The sequence below is a fragment of the Bidens hawaiensis genome, unplaced genomic scaffold, assembly GCF_021521415.1.
Source record: "Bidens hawaiensis isolate Kalapana, Puna unplaced genomic scaffold, B.hawaiensis_p1.1 tig00036747_1, whole genome shotgun sequence".
Classification (NCBI taxonomy): domain Eukaryota; kingdom Viridiplantae; phylum Streptophyta; class Magnoliopsida; order Asterales; family Asteraceae; genus Bidens; species Bidens hawaiensis.
In genome coordinates this window covers 112,238-119,713 of record NW_027505430.1, presented here as the reverse complement: position 1 = coordinate 119,713, position 7,476 = coordinate 112,238, and the positions used below count along the sequence as shown (strand labels likewise).

Genomic DNA, 7,476 nt, shown 5'->3' with positions numbered 1-7,476 from the left:
ATAATCACAACTAGGTAAAATATACTAGAATAATCTACATATAACTTCCGCTAAAACAAATGAGTGCATTATCTCCCGATTTTAGTGTTATGCCAACCATCTTTCCTTTAGAGGGTATTGATACTTACGGGTTAAATACCAATGAAAAAGAAGAACTTAGATTTGATCTTGATCCACAATTGGACTTACCCAATGACACTTTGATTTGTGACTCTGGGTCACTAAAGGCTCATGATGAAGAGGATATGCGATATTTTGTCACATCATCTTATTCTCAGGTGGATCTGCAGCCTGGGGTTGGTTTTTTGTTTCCCTTTTCGGCGATTACTAAAGCTCAACGGAGATGGAAGATTGTATCTAGTGTTCTATAATGGCTCTCTCTTATGTTAGAGAAACGCGGGAGAGACATCGTGAATTCATGAACCCGGGTTGAAAGCTTGGTCCGTGTTATATCTGATGGCCAATATAAACATTGTGTGCAGTTTTAGACGTTAAAACGTATAAACCATTTGGTTAAGGAGTGCATAAAAACTAGTAGGTTTGTACAATTGAGGTGGTGGAGTGACAATGTAGCTCACTCGTGACTAAAGGGTAAATTGAGTTTGTTGTAATTAAAAAGCGAAACAGTGAATCAAATGTGAAATATTGCTCGGATTATACTAAGAATCGTGCAAGCACTATCATAACACACTTTTTGATGTTACAATCAAATGTTTAAACGGGTAAAACTTAGGTTATGTGTAGTGGAGGGGTTACAAATTGGGTGAATTGCGACACGTGGCGCCCGATCAGTAAAGGGTAGGAATTTATTTTTGGGGTGTAATGGTGTTGTAGCCCCTCCAGTAGGGATGAGCGTGGGACAGTACCTGTATATGTACACGTACGTGTACCCGATTGTACTCGTATCAAAAATCAATAAAAACACGTACCAATACTCGTACCAATTTTTTGGTATGGTACGGATATGGGTATTGGTATGGGTATTTCGGTACAGTACCCATTTTTGTACCACTTTTCTTTTTTATTTCCAAATCTTCGACATCTTGAAACCGATACCGGTACGAGTAACAAACAACCTGAATTAGTACGGATATCGGTACTTTCACAGTTACATGACGGGTACCAAATTTGCACATGTACCAAATTAGCCGTCGATTTAATGATAAGATAGTATTGAATAACCCTAATTCAGTCGCCGACTTTAAGTGATTTGTTTGTTGGTTCGAGTCTTGGATGTTATATTATTTAATTTTGACGAAACGTGTGGTAGTTGTTCAATAATAACATGGTTGGAGAATTTATTTTATATATTAAATATGAAGGGTATGTTTGGCAAAACTATCTGGTGGCTGGAAGCTAGTAGCTGTAGTTGTAGCTGTAGCTGTAGATTTTTATATATATTTAGGTGTTTGGTAGAGTAGCTGAAGCTTTTAATAAAATGTATAAAATGACCAAAATGGACATAACTAAATAACTAAAAAACATAATGCTAAACGTAATCTCTCACACACACACACACACACATATATATATACATATATATATGTATGTGTATATATATATGTGTGTGTGTGTGTTTCTCAAATAAATAAAACATGGTTATTTTCAATTAAATAAAACATAGTCAATACCAAACAGTCGAGAATAAAATATAATACTGTTAAATCGTTATTGCCGTGCATTCCAGATCAAAGTAGCAATATTGTTGCGAACAAATTTCATCTCATTCGTTGCTCCTTCAAATAGACCGTTGGTGCTTGTGTCAAGGTTACTAACATCATGAAGTTCATCTCGTGGTATGTAATTTGGATGTTGCTCCATTGTATTAAACATGATATCTTCTTGAGAATTACGTATATAGTTATGCAATGCAAATGTAGCCATGATAACATCAATTTGTGTTTGAACGCTATACTTGGGCATTGTACCAAGTATCTTAAATCGTTTCTTCAAAATTCCAGATGACCTCTCAATATAACTTCGTAAAGATGAATGTGAACGGTTGAAAGCTTCTTGCATATTAATCGGGGGCTCTCTTTGAAATTGAGATTGATGGTATCTTGTCTTGGAATATGGAAAAAGGTATCCTTTTCTGCCTGGATATCTTTTATCAACCAAATAATATCTACCTGATAAAGGAGTTGAAAAACAAAAGACGTTGGGAATTATTAAAAATAACATGAAACAGTTCCATATATATGTTTAAACAATTTTAAATATTACCTTCAGGTGGGTGTGGGAAGTTGAATTTACTATCCCGGGCCGCGCTATTTAAAACACGTGTGTTATGTGCTGAGCCCTCCCATCCGATCGATACAAATGTGAAACACATATCGAAATCACATGTTACCATTACGTTGAAAGTTGGTACCCCTTTTCAACCAATATAAGGTAGTTGTTGATTCTCTAGGATGCAGGCCCCTATGTGTGTACCGTCAATACATCCGATACAATCCTAAATATAATTTGAAATTAGTTAAGTAACAAAATAAACAAGCATGAATGACATTAATCAATTCAATACCTTGAAATACGGCATGTATCTTTTGTCGTTCAAGATTTGAGGTGGTACAAATTCAAAAGTTGGATCTTTTGGTCTTATAATGTCGCGTGCTAGACCTTGAAAACCTTTATCTCTATCGGCTATTGCCTCTAGAACTTCATGAAATGCTCTACTAATAGTCTCTCCAGAACGTTGAAAACGCTTCCCAACATCCCTGTTAGATAATCCCAATGCCAATGTATACAGAAATGTCCCCACCTTCTCACAAGTTGACATTCTATCACTCGACTGCAATCTATAGTTTGATTCAAGCTCTCTACATAATTTCATAAACACGTTTGGATGCATTCTGAATGCATTTACACATCATATAGGATTTCCATTTAAAACTTCCATTATCCAAGCCTGCCCCGTTTGAGATGATGTCATGCATGGTTCCTTGTATATATGCTTTAATAGTATGCAACAACTAGATCACTTGCATAAGTTGATTCCAAAAAAAATTTATAACAATGCAGTGTGTGGATCTTCTTCCTTGTTTCATTAATCATAATAACCCAGGTAATAAATTCAATATCACATTAATATATAAACACATAACTAGCTAAAACATAAACACATAAATAGCTTAACATATAAAGATGTAAATAATATTCTCAAATAAATAAAAATTAAAATAAATAGATATCAAATAACTTCCTATATATTCATGTCACTAAAACATCAAGGTAAAAAACAATAAATCAATCCAAATGAAATAAATTTCAAACAAATAGAGACAATAATGTCTTGTAACATATCCTCAAAGAAAACTTTAGTCGGTGAGCCTTTGCTTTCGTTGCAGCCACGCTAACCTACTATGATCATGTCACACATTTATAAACATTTCTCTTTTCACGGGATCTTCAAATAAATCCATTGCAAATAACCACAACTCCTCATCTTCTCTCATTAATCAAGCATCTACCATCTTGTTAAGCACACCTATAGCAGCTTCAATACTAGCCTTAGTACTTTCACTGAGTTTGGAAGAATCTAATCCTAATATTTCTAGAGCATGTTGTTGATTCATATTACTTTGAGTTAAATGGTCTTTAAGCATTGAAGCCTCCAATGAGTCTCTCACTTTACGTTTCATATTAACTGGTTTAGGCTTAGTTTTTACTTTAGTAGGCTTCTTAAATTTTTTGCAACCTCACTGGCAATTGATATTGATGCAACAGGTTGACGTACTTCATTCAAAAAGTCAACGAAGAAAGTATTTTCTAGAGTTTCCAAGTTTTCTAGATTAGAAGGTGTATCATTGTGTACTTGAAAGCATTTCCATTATCACCATCTTCAACATTGTCATCCTCAAGGTTCTCAACATGCACCTCACTAAATGTCGTTGGATCCATAGATGGCGCCACACAATTTTCCCCACTAGCAACTGCATCTCCAAATAACTGATCCCACTCTTCTTGTAGTTGTATTGATGGTTGATTATTTTGAATTCCTAGAACTTTCGAGTTTTCCTACATAATTAAACGGTGAATCGTTAGTTATCATTGTGACCGGTATTTAAAATTTAAATGAGTTATATTTTTGTCGCCTTAATTTTTATTTTCCACCATTCATCAGAACAACTAAGTTGCTTGGTACTTTCATTCCAGCCTAGACCAGTCTCTCCGTTCTTAAGTGACTTCCACAGGTTGTATTCTTTTCTCATATGGTCATATTTGTTCTTCATAGCTTTGTCACTGACGAATTTATGAGTTATAACCTTTTCAAACTCTGGCTGAAGAGCTACTCATTTGAATGAGGATGTTCGACCATGCTTCGTTATATATTTGTTTAAGAATCGACATAACTCTAATACCATTTCTTTTGTCCAATTTTCTCTTTTCCCTCTCTCTTTTTTGAAATCCATCTAGTAAACGTGCATACATATATACATAATTTAAAAAATATAAAAAAATAATTAAAATCAGGTACAAACATATGTTGCAAATATTAAGCATGTTTAAACACAATATGTCCACAATTTAACTCAACTAATTTGTACTAACAAACGCGCCCGTTTGACCTTCCTGTGTTTATTGATGAGTGGGTAAAAAGATGTGTTTATAATGTTTAATATCATGTATTTATATATTTATATATATTAAATATGATTACTTTGATATCTTTTATGGTTGCATGTGTTTGGTCTTTAAACGAGCTAAAATAATTAAATTCAACTAACCATTTGATAAAAATACATGTTAGTAATTGAACATGGTTAAGTATAATACTAGCTTAATAACTTTTATATTATACTATGATACATAGGAAGAGTTAAAAGTAAAGTGAAGTACTTGTGTTGCCACTGTTGCAGGTCACTCAAGGATTAATTCAAAGTTAAATGAATATCTATTATTTTGTGATGCAAATTCAAGAGACGAAGGAAGATCAAATGAAATTATATGATAGTTGGTGAATATTCGTATGAAGCTAATGAAGACAAATTAAAATAAAAGAACTCAAAATCAAAATGAAATGGAGCATTTTCCAACAATTCATATTCGGTGGAGTAAAAACAAGTGTGTGGGTATTATATTGGGATTGGGATATGTTCACTTGAGAATATTTGCCATGGGCTCTTAGTGATGTTACTAATATATAATCATAAACTAGAAACAATTATAAATATGTGGGCCTAGTATTATAATAGGGGAAAAGCCCATGTGAGAAAAAAAGGAGAGAGGGCAGAACATATAACAAAGGAGCCGCACGGAAGGAGAGAGGCTGTTGTTTTTGGGAGGCGAACGCACGGCACAGGAGGTGGACAGTGACATCATTCGGCAGTAGGCAAACACTAGGGCAGCAACCCTTTTGGCGTGTCACGCAAATCAAGAAGCAATTACCATGATGAGACATGGCTAATCTTGTTGTAACTCTCTCCGGGTGAATGGTTCAAATAGGTTAAGCAATCAATTTTGTTGGTTTATGTATTGGATTTGTTTATGTGATGACAAACATTTAACAGATTGAAGTATTAGTTAATTACACAGTTTGTTGGTGTTTTGAGTTCTTTCTTTACAACCATGTTCGGTTGATGACAAAACCTAGAAGCGGGTTGGGTGACTAAAAGGGGTTGATTTGATACTAGTAGACTGAGTAATTGAATTGTATAGGTTTGATGACAAAAGTCTGTCTCAATATCTACTTTAACTAATTTCCAACACCATGTCTATGTGGTGTCCAATTGGTCAAACGAGTTTTGTGTGAAACCTAGAACCTGAACCCGGAGGAGGTTGCGTTTTCATTATATAGTTTTTAAAATCAATCTTTCTAATTTTGCTTGACATCGTTTGTCCATCTTATTTAGTTAATTTTATATTGAAAATCAAGCAAACTTTGTGTCACACCCCGACTAGGTAGTTGCGGAAGCGTAATACGGGAATGTAACAGATAACACGGGTATCGACCACATTGTTTATAAAGAAATTCAACAACTAATTTACATCACATTACATTGGTAGGTACTAAGTTTACAAACTAATGAAAATCACATAACCGGTTCACGTGATTGCTTATTCTTTAATATGTATTTGCATCTATTCACAGCTATTCAACTTTGCTTCTAACACCAAGCACGTAAGCAAATTATTCCAACTTCGGCTTACCTGAAAAGCATGTTAAAACGGGTCAACTACGTCTAGTTGGCGAGTTTCAAGTTTCACGAGTATCAACGAAATCAGTATACGAGTTTGTAAAGTTTACAGTGTGTATGTATACATCTATGTGTATGATGTATTATACTAAGCCACAAGTGAAACCGAAACGAGCTAAAACACATGGCCACCCCTGCCCATGCACTCCCGTTGGCATTTAACAGCCACTTTGCCCCAAGTATGTACTATGTCTAACACCACATAACAGTATGTAATAAGTTTAAATGACAATGTGCAACTGGGTTAACATGTTCCGGGATACCCCACCGGCTCTGTCAGTTGGGTTTGTCAAACCGATAGTACTATCCACACGTCACCGGCACGAAGTTAATCACTTGTGTTTGTGGGGACTTGTCAAGTGTTAGTACTTAGATAATCCACATCATCACACGTTTTCAAGTATATAAGTATATGTAAACATGGTTTTCACCCCAAAAGTTCGTAAAACAGTTTAGAAAGTGGGGGTCGTGAAACTCACCTTAATGTTGTTCGAGCTGGTGGTACGTATCGGTGACTAGAATGTCTCGATTATAGCTTGACTCCTATAACCGGTATCGTACTGTTAATACTAGTACAGTGTTTAAACCAAATCAGGCTGTATAACTAGTCTGGGTATAGCTGTTAGGCCCAGAACATGTCCATAGTCTTAGATTGTGACGTTGTATACTATGAAATGTTAAAAACTGGATTTGGCTCAGTTTCACCGTTCCCGAGCCTAGCCAAGTTGATCGTTTATGCGTTTAGGGAATAGGTAAGATCATAAAAACTTAAGTAAATATATTAATTGATAAAATGATTTGATTTATGAAAGAATTTTAAGGTTTCGGTATCTGGTTTGATCGCAGGGTTCGTTTCAATTTTCACACGAGTTTGATTATACAAAACACGTACAATCCACCCGAATTGTCCAGAATTCTCGTAAAAAGTTTGTTTTTATCAATATCATTCAAAAATATGATATTTGACCACTTTTGACATTTTGACATACTAGTCAGTCCGTTAAACACAAAACTGCTGGTTTCGTTAAAACAATTATAATTTAAATATTTGATTAATCATAACTAAATATGTACTTGTATATAAATTATGTAAATTTTTGTAAAAGTACATTAAGACATGGAGAATTTTATAAAAATAATTTCAGAAATTTTATGATTAATTATTTATTTATAAAAATTCATTTAATAGGTTATAATCGTGTAATAAATGGTCTGTTTATATCAAACGGCCTCCGAAAAATCCGATAATTTTTACAAATAGCCTCAATGTTATTACATA

At 34.3% G+C, this 7,476-nt stretch overlaps 1 pseudogene; it reads right to left on the bottom strand.

Moving 5' to 3' along the window:
• Positions 1-3,317: 3,317 nt before the first annotated feature.
• LOC143613142 (uncharacterized) lies at positions 3,318-4,412 on the bottom strand (annotated as a pseudogene).
• Positions 4,413-7,476: the final 3,064 nt, after the last annotated feature.